The sequence below is a fragment of the Diceros bicornis genome, chromosome 8 (assembly GCF_020826845.1).
Source record: "Diceros bicornis minor isolate mBicDic1 chromosome 8, mDicBic1.mat.cur, whole genome shotgun sequence".
Classification (NCBI taxonomy): Eukaryota; Metazoa; Chordata; class Mammalia; order Perissodactyla; family Rhinocerotidae; genus Diceros; species Diceros bicornis.
In genome coordinates, this window is record NC_080747.1 from 85,115,854 (window position 1) to 85,130,618 (window position 14,765).

At 37.5% G+C, this 14,765-nt stretch overlaps 1 protein-coding gene across 1 annotated transcript in view; it reads right to left on the minus strand.

Moving 5' to 3' along the window:
• MANBA (mannosidase beta) overlaps positions 1-14,765 on the minus strand; it is a 128,543-nt gene that overhangs the window by 51,209 nt on the left and 62,569 nt on the right. The gene's annotated exons all lie outside the window — the stretch shown is intronic.

A 14,765-nucleotide genomic window follows, 5' to 3' on the forward strand; every position in this document is an offset into this window, starting at 1 on the left:
TACATTTCTTCTCCAATTAAAATAATTAATTAATCAACTTATTTCACGCAATCAAAGTGCCCACCATTCCTGCACTTTCTTACCCTTGCCCTTATTAATATGACATGACAAAAGATATCAGAGTTAACTCTATGAGAACCACTGGATGAGGTCTGGATGAGGAGGATCTTAACATGGAATTATCACACCTGCTTTAGAGTTGCAAAATGTAAAAAATGTACAGTGATTTTCAGAGGTAATTTTTAAAACACCTTGATGGTGGATTCAAACATCTAGAACAGTGGTTCTTTAAGTGTGGCCAGGGGACCACAGGAGATCCCTGGGAACTTTTCAGGGGGTCCTTGAGTTCCAAACTGTTTTCATAGTAAAGCTAAAACATTATTTGCCTTTTTCACTCTCACTCTCTTTTGAGTGTATGGTGGAATTTTCCAGAAGTTACATGATGTCTGATAACATCATTACTCTGACAGATAATGGAATGTGTGCTTGTGTATTCTGGTGTGTTCTAGTTCTATAGTAGGAGTTTAGGGTATGAAGAGGCGTGTTTTCACAGATTGTTTATTCGCCATACTACTACTGTGCTCTGATTAGCTGTCTCTGGTTATTCCAGCTATAATCTCTGTAACTTCATTATTGTTCAATAAATTCTTATTTTGAATCTCAAAGTTTCCCTTGCAACCTACACGGAAACACAAAAGGACTAGGTACCTTTTGTTAACTTGTTTCACAGTAAGATGAATTTCAAGTTTTCAAATAAAAACAAATTTTAATTGAAACTTGTTAAGGATGAATTGTTGTCTTAAAATGGGATTAGAAGACTACCATTCCCAACTGACAACAACACTGTCCACATCTAAAAATGCTGAAAAAAATGAAACTGACATATCTGATATGTCACTCCCAAGAAACTGGGTGAAATTATAAATAAGAAATGAAATTATGATGAAAGGCATATTTCTCTTGACTTTATAAATGTTAATAACTTATCTCATTGTGTTTTATGCAATGGAAAATGTTTTTGTTTTTTGGGTGAGGAAGATTGGCCCTGAGCTCACATCCGTTGGCAATCCTCCTCTTTTTTGCTGAGGAAGATTGGCCCTGGGCTAACATACATGCCCATTTTCCTCTACTTTATAAGGGATGCTGCCACAGCATGGCTTGATAAGCAGTGTGTAGGTCCACACCCAGGATCCGAACCTGCAAACCCCGGGCCACCAAAGCGGAGCGCACGCACTTAACTGCTACACCACCGGGCTGGCCCCTCAATGGAACATTTTTTAAATAATATTTATGGTGCCAGTTAAGTTGTAGTGTCATTTTGAGACCAATCATTTGAAGTATAAAGAAAAAAGCATTGAATATTTTAAACTTAGATGTGATAAGCTCTTTAAAAGGCAAACATTGTTTATTATGTTGTAACATATTGTTTTAGATTGTATAATAATGTTTTTCAAACTAGAAATGAAAACACCAGGAGCATCTTGCAGGGCTGGTTGCCATGCGGCACTCACTGGAGAAGCACACAGACTAGCGGAGAGTTTTACAGTTGATGTTGCTGAATGCCTACTGGATGAAACATCAGAAAAACAAAATCACAGCACTGTCACTTTGCAATGACACAGGAACTCATCCAATTAAAGATTTAGCTGCAACATGAGACTGAGTTGATGTCTCATCTGAAGAAGCATACTTTCGCCTTACAAATCGCTGAATCTCTAGAATGATGGACTTGCTGTTTTGCTTGTATCTGTCTGTTAATCAGCACAATGAATCATCAAAGAAGATCTCTTCCACGTGAATCTTTGGCCACAAAATACAAGAGATGCTGAAATATTCAAAACATTGAATAACTTCTTTGACTCTCTAGATTACCCTGCAACAACGGGGTTAACATTTGCCCTGATGGTACAAAAGCACTGCTGGTGCCTCGGCAGAAACCAAGGCGGTGACTCCACCAGTGCCGGGAGTCACTGCATCCTTCACCCTTCTGCATCAGCAGGGAAAAAAGGCAGTTTCACTTAAGAATGTCCTTGATAATGCAGTAAAAATTTTTAATTCTATTAAACCCCCACCTTGAGTACACAGTGTAACAATAGTCTGTGGTGAAAAGATGAAATGGGGATTATGAACAAAGCACCACGCACAATGGTCTTGAGGAAAAGATCTGGGCCACTGCTTGAGTTGTAAGCCGAATTAGCCATCTGGTTCATGAAACTTCATTTTAACTTGAAAAAACTACCAGACAAAGTATGATTATTCAAACTTGGCTATCTGGCAGACATTTCTTGAAAATGAAGTGAGTGTTGTCACTTCAAAGAAAATAAGTAACAGTATTGTGGCCAATGATAAAAACTCAAACTTTCAAGTAAAAATTAGTATTTAGGAAAACTTGTATCCACTACCATGAGCTTGAGATCTTCCCAATACTCAACGACTTTTCAGATGACATCAATGATGGTATTAGCAAATGTGAATGTCATACTATATAATGAAATGTTTTTAACATTTGGAAATCTCAGGACACCAACATTCTTCAAATAATCGATGCATTATATTACAATATCACACATGGATAAAAGATATATCAAGGGTGGAAGATACACCAATAGATTTTAATGTAACAGAGAATGAACAGTTCATTGAAATGGCTTCAGAGTCCACACTGCAACTAACCTTTAAGAAACTACCACTTGTTGAGCCAGCCCTGATGGCCTAGTGGTTAAAGTTCCGCATGCTCCGCTTCAGCGACCCAGGTTTGGTTCCAGGGCACAGAACCACACCGCTTGTCTGTCAGCTGCCACGTTTTGGCAGCAGCTCACATAGGAGAAGTAGAAGGACTTACAACTAGAATATACAACTATGTACTGGGTCTTTGGGGAGGGAAAGAAAAAAAAGAGGAAGATTGGCAACAGATGTTAGCTCAGGATGAATCTTTCTCAGCAAAAAAAAAAAAAAAAAGCCTATCTATTTAAAAAAAAAAAATGGGGCCAACCCCATGACTGAATGGTTAAAATTCCATGTGCTCCACATAGGCGGCCCCCGTTCATGGGTTCAGATCCCAGGTGCAGACCTACACCACTTGTTGAGTCATGCTGTGGTGGCAACCTACATAGAAAATAGAGGAAGACTGGCACAGATGTTAGCTCAGGGCTAATCTTCCTCAAGCAAAAAAGAGGAAGATTGGCAGCAGATGTCAGTTCAGGGCTAATTTTCCTCAGCAAAACCAAAAAACAAGAAACTACCACTTGTTAAGCTCTAGTATAGCATCAGAGAACATCCACAATTATCTGAAAAGGCTATTAAAGTCCTCTTCTCTTTTCCAACTACATATCTGTGTGAAGTCAGATTTTCTTCATATGTTTCAAGGAAAATAATATTGCAAATTGCATGAATACAGAAGCAGATGAGAATCCAGATGACTTCTATTAAGCAAGACATTAAAGAGATTTGCAAAGATGTAACACAATGTTATATTCTAACTAAATTTTCTATTTTGTAAATATATTTATTTTTCATAAAATAACTCATAACATGACATGGTTTATTATTGTGATTTAAAATGAATAAATATTTAATCCCCAGTTTTAATATTTACCCACATAAAAGCACTTTGAGGTTCTCAATAATTTTTATGAATGTAAAACAGTTCTTAGTCCAAATAATTTTGAAAATCACTAATCTAGAAAATAGAACTCATTTATTTCTTTATATCTATTAATGCTACAAATAGTATTAATGATAAAACACATTTCAATCTGTTTTTTCTTTTGTGGACAAATTTTCTCATGAAAAGGCAGCTAGCTATCCCCATCTCCCAACTTGCACAATAACAATTTAATGACCCAAGTTAACGTAAATCCTAAACCACCAGACTGAGCTCAGAGGCGAAACCATCTTCAGCAGCCACCTTGCCCTCGGGCATTCTTTTACAGGTAACGGCTAGAGGGTCCATGATTAGTGTCGGTAACCTCCACGTCCTCTGCAGTCTTGAGTGAGAACAGAAAAGCCTTCTTCTACAACAAGTATTATATTTCAGAGAAAATAATGGGCTCTGAAGGAGGGTTTTTGAAAAGACTCCTGAGTAACAAATATTTGCATCCAGGGTGAATATACTGTCTAAGATTAAAAATATTTTAAACAGCCCAACAAAGTAAATTATTTTCTAAAACTAAAAAAAAAGGTATAAATATCTATGAACCCAAATGTGCAAGTCAAGCAGTTTGAATTTTAAAATTTTTAATTTCCAAACTTTTCTATCTATTGCTAAAGGTTCTATTAGCAACTCACTAGATAAGTTTTTTAATTAGCTTCATGATTTCATTTTTCAAATACAAGAATTAACTTAAAAAGTATAGGACAGCTGTACTTTAAAATGCATGTTTTAGACAAGAATTAGGAATATCTCCACTAAAGGGCTTAAGAGGAGTGTGATTGAGAAGTAAATACCGAATTTCTCAAGTTTCTTTCTCTGGTAGACCAAACAGCTACAGCAAACAGCAAACCAAACAGCAGTGGTTCGTTATATCAAACGAACCACTGGTTCATAAACTGAGTATTATTTCTCAGCTGTTTGTAATCAAATACATAAAAAGCCGTCTTAGCAACACTCGATTTTAAAAGAGTAATTTTCTACTTAAAAAAAAAAAAAAAGCTTAATGGAGGAGTGAGCTTTCCCGTAAACTCTTCCGCTGATAAGATACAACAAAAAGAACAGTCAGAGACCAACAACGGACTCCTAGACAGCCAAAAGCAAGATCGGAAAGATCCACACTGCCGCACATCTGAGAGTGGACCGTGCTGGGCCCCCAGAGGAAGTGAGGAGAGGTAAGGAGAAGTCCTGTCCCTCCCCATCATATCAGCAATCCCGGTCCATGGCGCTGCCAGAGAGGGGGGAGGGGCGGCCCTCTGTAGGGAAACCGTAGCTCTTCCGGCTCTCTGAGCCAGTGGCAAACTCCCACACAGAGGACTCAGAACAGCTACAGGGCTACCATCAACATCTGAGCACCTCAGGAGAGTGGATAACGAGGGGCGAGCGAGAAGCCCCCAACACCAGGAACGCAGCGGGCAAAAGAGAGAGCCCCACCCCCACCCCCGCATGCCGGCAACTGCAGCTCAGCCGACCAGACCAGACCAAGTGGCCAGTGGATTGCAGCAAACAGCTGGGGCAGAGTGCAGGGGCCTCAGATTACACAGCCCTTAACCCCAACATGGTGGCAGCAGGTGGAAACTACAACCAGAAATTTCCAGGACAAGGAAAAATAAAGCCAATACAGGAACCACAATGCAAAGGTACATGAAATCACCAGATCAGAAGTAAAATGACAAGCACCCAGAAAACAACCCTGAAGACACAGAAATCCATAACCTAAATGACAGAGATTTCAAAATAGCTATCATAAAAAAACTCAAGGAAATACGAGACAACACAGACAAACAATTCAATGAGATTAAGAGATTCTTCACAAAAGAGATCGAAATCATAAAGATGAAGGAGAATCTGGAATCTTTAAAGAACAGAGCTGACAATACGGAGGAAAAAATTAGCATTATAGAGGACAGGAATACAAATATGCTATATCCTCTGGAACCATCTTCCAGATAGAAGAGAAGAGAGAACTAAGACTAAAAAGAAAGGAAGAAAGTCTCCGAGAAATATCTGACTCTATTAGGAAATGTAACATAAGAATTATAGGTATTCCTGAGGGAGAAGACAGGGAAACAGGAACAGAGAGCCTATTCAAGGAAATAATAGCTGAGAACTTCCCAAATCTGGGGAAGGAGCAGGAAATACCAGCAAGTGAAGCCAATAGGTCACCTAAATACGTCAACAGGCAAAGGCCCACTCCACAACATGTAGTGGAAAGGCTGGCCAAAGTCAGTGACAAAGAAACAATATTAAGGGCAGCTAGGGCCGGCCCCGTGGCTTAGCGGTTAAGTGCGCGTGCTCCGCTGCTGGTGACCCGGGTTCGGATCCCGAGCACGCACCGACGCACCGCTTCTCTGGCCATGCTGAGGCCGCGTCCCACATACAGCAACTAGAAGGATGTGCAGCTATGACATACAACTACCTACTGGGGCTTTGGGGGGAAAAAATAAATAAATAAAATTAAAAAAAAATAAAAGGGCAGCTAGACAAAAACAAAAAATAATGTACAAAGGAACTCCCATCAGGCTCTCAGCAGATTTCTCGACAGAAACTTTACCGGCTAGGAGAGACTGGAATGATATATTCAAAATACTGAAAGACAAAAACTTTCAGCCAAGAATACTCTATCCAGCAAAAATTTCCTTCAAATATGATGGAAAAATACTAACTTTCCCAGATAAACAAAAGCTAAGGGAGTTCATGGCCACGAGACCCCCACTACAAGAAATACTCAAGAAGGCCCTCAGGCCTGAAAAAAAGAAAAGAAAGGGAATACAAAGCTTGGAGCAAGGAGAAAAATAGGTAGACAAGACCAGAAAAAGAATAGATCTTTATCGGAATAGGTTAGCAACCACTTAAATACCAAAATCAAAGATCAAAGGAACGAATTCACCAAAAATAAATATAACCTCATCACTGTAAACACACACCCACAACACAAGATAGAATCAGATATAACAAGAACGACTTAGAAGGGGAAGAGGAGAGTGATTGAATTGACTTAGTATAAGGAAATAAGAGGCTATCAGATAATGGACTATCTCATACACAAGATTTTTTACACAAACCTCAAGGTAACCACTAACCAAATAATCAAAACAAAATCACATATGATAAACAAAAAGAAAACTAGAAGAGTCATAAGACAGAACAACCAAACTGAATTGGCAGTCCAAAACAAATGGGACAAGAAACAAAGGAAATGCAAAAGAACCAGAAAATAAGTGACAAAACAGCAACATTAAGCCCTCATATATCAATAATTACCCTAAATGTAAATGGATTGAACTCTCCAATCAAAAGATACAGAGTGGCAGGATGAATTAAAAAGCAAGACCCAACAATATACTCCCTCCAGGAAACACATTTCAGTTCTAAAGACAAGCACAGGCTCAGAGTGAAAGGATGGAAGACAATACTCCAAGCTAATGGCAAACAAAAGAAAGCAGGTGTAGCCATACTCATATCAGACAAAGTAGACTTCAAGATAAAACAGGTTAAGAGAGACAAAGAAGGGAAATATATAATGATAAAAGGGACACTCCACCAAGAAGACTTATCACTTATAAATATATATGCACCCAACATAGGAGCACCAAAGGACATAAAGCAACTATTAACAAACCTAAAAGGAGACATTAACAACAACACAATAATAGTAGGAGATCTTAATACCCCACTTACATCAATGGATAGATCATCCAGACAAAAAGTCAATAAAGAAATAGTGGACTTAAATGAAAAATTGGACGAGATGGACCTAGTAGACATATACAGAGCAATCCATCCAAAAACAGCTGACTACACATTCTTCTCAAGCTCTCATGGAACATTCTCAAGGATAGACCATATGTTGGGAAACAAAGCAAGCCTCAATAAATTTAAGAAGATTAAAATCATAACAAGCATCTTTTCAGACCATAATGCCATGAAATTGGAAATCAACCATGAAAAAAAAAACTGGGAAAGTGACAAAAATGTGGAGATTAAACAACATGCTACTGAACAACCAATGGATCATTGATGAAATTAAAGGAGAAATCAAAAACTGTCTGGAAACAAATGAAAATGAAAATATGCCATACCAAATCATATGGGATGCAGCAAAAGAGGTCCTGAGAGGGAAACTCACAGCGATACAAGCCCACCTTAACAAACAAGAAAAAGCCCAAATAAGCAACCTTAAATTACACCCAACAGAAGTAGAAAAAGAAGAACAAACAAAGCCCAAAGTCAGCAGAAGGAGAGAAATAATAAAAATCAGAGCAGAAATAAATGATATTGAGACCAAAAACACAGTAGAAAGGATTAATGAAACAAAGAGTTGATTCTTTGAGAAGATAAACAAAGCCAGACACACTAAGAAAAAAAGAGAGAAGACTCAAGTAAATAAAATTAGAAATGAAAGAGGAGAAATTACAACGCATACCATGGAAATACAAAGGATTATAAGAGAATACTATGAGAAATTATATGCCAACAAATTGGACAATCTAGAAGAAATGGATAAATTCTTAGGCTAATACAACCTCCCAAAACTGAACCAAGAAGAAATGGAGAATCTGAATAGACCAATCACAAGTAAAGAGATTGAAATAGTAATCAAAAACCTCCCCAAAAATAAAAGCCCAGGACCAGATGGCTTCTCCGGTGAATTTTACCAAACATTGAAAGAAGATTTAATACCCATCCTTCTCAAACTATTCCAAAAAATAGAAGAAGATGGAACACTTCCTAAATCATTCTACCAGCCCAACATCACCCTGATACCAAAGCCAGACAAAGACAATACAAAGAAGGAAAATTACAGGCCAATATCGCTGATGAACATAGATGCAAAAATCCTCAACAAAATATTGGCAAACCGAATACAGCAATACATTACAAAGATCATACACCATGGTCAAGTGGGATTTATACCAGGGATGCAGGGATGGTTCAACATCCACAAATCAATCAACGTGATACATCACATCAACAAAATCAAGAATGAAAACCACATGGTCATCACAATAGATGCAGAGACAGCATTTGACAAGATACAACATCCATTTATGATGAAAACTCTCAACAAAATGGGTATAGAAGGAAAGTACCTCAACATAATAAAGGCTATTTATGACAAACCCACAGCCAACATCATACTCAACGGGGAAAGACTGAAAGCCATTCCTCTGAGAACAGGAACGAGGCAGGGCTCCCCACTCTCACCACTCCTATTCAACATAGTACTGGAGGTTTTGGCCAGAGCAATTAGGCAAGAAAAAGGAATAAAAGGAATCCAAACAGGCAACGAAGAAGTGAAACTCTCACTATTTGCAGATGACATGATTTTATATATAGAAAACCCTAAAGAATCCATTGGAAAACTATTAGAAATAATCAACAACTACAGCAAAGTCACAGGGTACAAAATCAATCTACAAAAATCAGTTGCATTTCTGTATGCTAATAACGAACTAACAGAAAGAGAGCTCAAAAAGATAATACCATTTACAATTGCATCAAAAAGAATAAAATATCTAGGAATAAATCTTACCCAGGAGGTGAAAGACCTATACAATGAAAACTACAAGACATTATTGAAAGAAATCGATGATGACATAAAGAAATGGAAAGACATCCCATGCACATGGATTGGAAGACTAAACATAGTTAAAATGTCTATATTATCTAAAGCAATCTATAGATTCAACGCAATCCCAATCAGAATCCCAATGACATTCTTCACGGAAATAGAAGAAAGAATACTAAAATTCATATGGGGCAACAAAAGACTCTGAATAGCTAAAGCAACCCTAAGAAAAAAGAACAAAGCTGGAGGCATCACAATCCCTGACTTCAAAACATACTACAAAGCAATAGTAATCAAAACAGCATGGTACTGGTACAAAAACAGACACACAGATCAATGGAACAGAATTGAAAGCCCAGAAATAAAACCACACATATACGGACAGCTAATTTTTGACAAAGGAGCTAAGAACATACAATGGAGAAAAGAAAGTCTCTTTAATAAATGGTGCTGGGAAAACTGGACAGCCACATGCAAAAGAATGAAAGGAGACCATCTGCTATCACCATTCACCAAAATTAACTCAAAATGGATCAAAGACCTGAAGGTGAGACCTGAAACTATAAAACTCACAGAAGAAAATATAGGCAACACACTATTTGACATTGGTCATAAAGGAATCTTTTCGGATGACATGCCAATCCAGACTAGGGAAACTAAAGAAAAAATAAGCAGTGGGACTTTATCAGATTAAAGAGCTTCTACAAGACAAACGAAACCGGAATCAAGAGGAACAGACAACCCACCGGCTGGAAGAAAATATCTGCAAAACATGTAACTGACAAGGGGTTAATCTCCTAATATATAAAGAACTCACACAACTGAACAGCAAAAAAACAACCTGATCAAAGAATGGGCAGAGGAAATGAACAGACACTTCTCCAAAGAAGATATACAGATGGCCAATAGGCACATGAAAAGATGTTCAACATCACTAATCATCAGGGAAATACAAATCAAAACAACACTAAGATATCACCTCACGCCCATTAGAATGGCTATAATCACCAAGACAAAAAACAACAAATGTTGGAGAGGATGTGGAGAAACAGGAACCCTCATACACAGCTGGTGGGAATGCAAAGTGGTGCAGCCTCTATGGAAAACGGTATGGAGAGTCCTCAAAGAATTAAAAATAGAAATACCCTATGATCCAGCTATCCCATTACTGGGAATCTATCCAACAAACCTGAAACCAACCATCCAAAGAGGCTTATGCACCCCTATGTTCACTGCAGCATTATTCACCATAGCCAAGAAGTGGAAGCAACCTTAATGTCCCTCGACTGATGATTGGATCAAGAAGATGTGGTATATATATACACAATGGAATACTAGTCAGCCATAAAAAAAGACAAAATCGTCCCATTTGCAACAACATGGATGGGCCTGGAGGGTATTATGTTAAGCGAAATAAGCCAGAAAGAGAAAGACAAATACTGTATGATCTCACCCATATGTGGAATATAAACCAACACATGGACAGAGAAAACTATATTGTGGTTACCAGGGGCAATGGGGGTGGGGGGTGGGCACAAGGGGTGAAGGGAGACATATATATGGTGATGGACAAACAAAAATGTACAACCCAAAATTTCACAATGTTATAAACTATTAAAACATCAATAAAAAAAAAAGTATGATGCTGTTGAATGCAGACATGCTATTTATGTGGGTACCTTTCTTCTATTTGATGGGAATTTCAAGTAAATACATTTCAAGAAGAAGAAGAAAAAAAACACATTTCTAAACTTTGGTAAATGTAACCTGAAATATTTTTCAAATAATTTTCACAGATTTCCAAAACACATCTTCTAAAATCATTTTGCTTCTACTATCACAATTTTTAGAGACAACCAAACACCACATTTCTGTCTGCTCTGAAAGTTCTCTAACACGCAGAAGAACTGAGGAGGGCTCTCCTCAAACAGGCCCATGCCAGCGACGCCAGAGGCCCTCTGCATGCCCTCCACGTCTGCAGCAGAAAAATTTTCTTTTATTTAACTTTATATGAACAATCATGCCACTTTTTAAGTAAAATATATATTATAGTATAAAAAAGGAAAAAGTAATGGAGTCAGATATTTGACTATATTAATGTTTTTGAAAAAAGGAACTAATATATCTACATATTGATATGTTATAGTAATGAATAATAATACTTGCTATTTTGAGCCTTAACTTCTAAAAATGTTAAGAACTTTGTCAAAGTTGATCTTCTTTGCATATATATGTTCTATAAAGAATATAGCCAGATTTGTCAATCTATCCTTGCGTAGTTGATGGAAAACACCTTTTATTAATTTTAATTTAGAAATGTTCTTTCAAATGAAGCCAAAGATATTTAAATATTTTGGCAAAATATTAGACATAAAGATAAGTTTGTCAGAGATTCATAAAAATCCCACTTCACATTAAATTCCAAAAAATGCAGTAGTATCCATGCCTTTGTTTTTTTGAGATCCATTCAAACTGCTTACAAATGCCTCTGGAGTCAAGAAATTTCTACTTCTCAAGTGTTTCTTTTGCAAAATCAGAGAAAATGGTTGAATGATAGTGAACACAGACATTATTTGATCCATTGCTTTAGAACAAGTGTCCAGTTCTTGGTGAAAATGATTGGGGTATTCAACATTGCTATTTTGATTTCTCCAGGCAAAGTAAGATCAGCATCTTTTTTTTTTTTTTGGTGAGGGAGATTGGCCCTGAGCTAACATCTGTTGCCAATCTTTCTTTTTGCTTGAGGAAGACTGTCCCTGGGCTGACATCTGTGCCAATCTTCCTCTATTTTATACGTGGGTCACTGCCACAGCATGGCTTGATGAGCAGGGCATAGGTGTGTCCCCAGGATCCAAACCCATGAATGCCACCAGGCTGCCAAAGCAGAGCATACGAATTTAACCACTATGCCACCAGGCCAGCCCCCAGATCAGCATCTTTTGTTGTTTCTTCTGGCACTCTTCTTCAAAATTTGATTCTTTTTTTCTATGTAGATGTCCGTTTCCTTACATTTTGTTTTTACACAGTAAATAATCTTCACCAAAATTTCTGTGCATTTACCTTCAAAGAAGAGTTTTAAAGCTTGGTATTTCACTGTACATTTTTCAAGGCAAGATTCCAGCTATTTGCAAATATGTTTGTATCTGATTAACCTCATTCAAAATTCTACACCAGAAAAAAAATGATTCAGAAGAGAAAAACTGCACTAGCAGAAGACAAAATCTGAGTCGATCCACATGTGTCCACATTTTCTTAGGATCACACAGTACTTCGAAGTTGAGATTAACTTTCCAAAATTTGGCTTTACTGTGCCCTACCTTCATAATGAGCATTCCATATCGTCTAAAAAGTCTTTCTGCGGCTTTTTACAACGATGAGGTGAGATTAAGAAGAATGAATAAAATTCTTCTAAAGTTCCAGAAAACATCACATATAAAGAAATGTTTCTAAAAGAGCAAATTCCACAAGGTTCAAAGAATGATGTCCAGGAGGCATTAACCACTTTGATTTTTGTATGAACTCACTGTGCATACCGGCCACATATGCAGCACTCGCATATCGCTGACCACACAAAGGCTCATGAAACAACGGCCAGTTGTTTCAAGGTATCTTCTGTGTGTTCAGCAGCAATGTTTCTCTATTTCAGCTCTACCATCTTCTACGCGGACATATCTGATTAACTCACACACATTTGATCTCTGTATGAACCATGTGAAGTGCTATCAAAAGGAATTCTAACGTATTTTGTTTTTTTTAATATCTGCCACAACTAAAGCATAAGACTAATATCATGGTGTTTTCTTTTTTTGTTGTTTTTGCAGGAAAGATTCACCTTGAGCTAAGATCTGTTGTCAATCTTCCCCTTTTTTTTCCTCCCCAAAGCCAGAGTGCATGGTTGCATATCCTAGCTGTAAGTCCTTCTAGTTCTCCTGTGTGAGCCACCGCCTCAGCATGGCAACTGACAGATGGGTGGTGTGGTTCTGCGACCGGGAAACAAACCTGGGCCGCTGAAGTGGTAAGAGCATCAAACTTTAACCACTAGGCCATCAGGGCTGGCTCTGATGTCCTGTTTTACTTTGATTCTTTCTTTAGATTTAAAACAAATTACAAATAAAGAATAAATTTCAATTCTAAAGATATTAAAATTAGTACAATATTTCACTTACCAAGCAAAATGTTACATATTACACATCACAATTCACACTTTTCCTTAAGTTTTTTTTTTAATAACTTTATTTTTTTTCAGAGCAGTTTAAGGTTCACAGCAAAATTGAGAGAGGGGTACAGAAATTTCCCATATATGTCCCGTCCCCACAATGCACAGCCTCCCCCAATACCAACATCCCCCACTGCAGGAATACATTTTTTACAATTGATGAACCTACACTGACACATCATAATCACCCAAAGTGCATGGTTTTCATATGGTTCGCTCATGGTGTTGTGTACTCTATGGGTTTGGACAAATGTATAATGATATGTATCCATCACCACGGTGTCCTACAGAGTAGTTCCACTGCCCTAAAAATCTTCTGGGCTCCACCTGTTCATCCCTTCCTCCTCTCAACCCCTAGGATCCACTCACCTTTCTACTATCCCCATATTTTTGCCTTTTCCATAGTGTCATATACTTGGAATCATACCACATGTAGCTTTTTCTGATTGGCTTCTTTCACTTAGTAATATGCATTTAAGGTTCCTCCATGTCTTTTCATGGCTTGATAGCTCATTTCTTTTTAGCACTGAATAATATTTCACTGTCTGGATATTCCTCAGTTTATTTATCACTTCATTAACTGAAGCACATCTTGGTTGCTTCCAAGTTTTGGTAATTAGGAATAAAACTGCTTTAAACATTTACATGCAGGTTTTTGAATGGACGTACATTTTCAACTCCTTTGGGTAAATACCGGGCAGACAGATTGCTGGATTGTATAGTAAGAGTATGTTTACTTTTGTAAGAAACTGCCAGACTGTCTTCCACAGTGACTGACTGTTCCATTTTGCATTCCCACCAGGAATGAATGCGAGTTCCTGTTGCTCCTCATCCTCACCAGCATTTGGAGTTGTCAGTGTTCTGGATTTTGGTCATTTTAATAGGTGCATAATGCTATCGCATTGTTGTTTTAATCTGAGTTTTCCAGATGACATATGATGTGAAGCATCTTTTCATATGCTTATTTGCCATCTGTATCTCTTCTTTGGTGAGGTTTCTATTAAGGTGCTGGCCCATTTTTTAATCAGGTTGTTTGTTTTCTTATTATTGAGTTTTAAGAGTTCTTTGTATATTTTGTTTAACAGATGTGTCTTTTGCAAATATTTTCTCCCAGTCTGTGACTTATCTTCTCATTCTCTTGACACTGTCTTTGGCAGAGCAGAAGTTTTTAATTTTAATGAAGTCCAGCTTATCAATTATTTCTTTCTACTTTAAATTTTAAGCATAAAACTAAAAACTCCAAGAGGTCACATTGAAGTAACCCATGTTGAGTTTCTTCTTCTTTACAATCACTGTGCTATCATTGTTTCTAATGTACTTTTAAATGC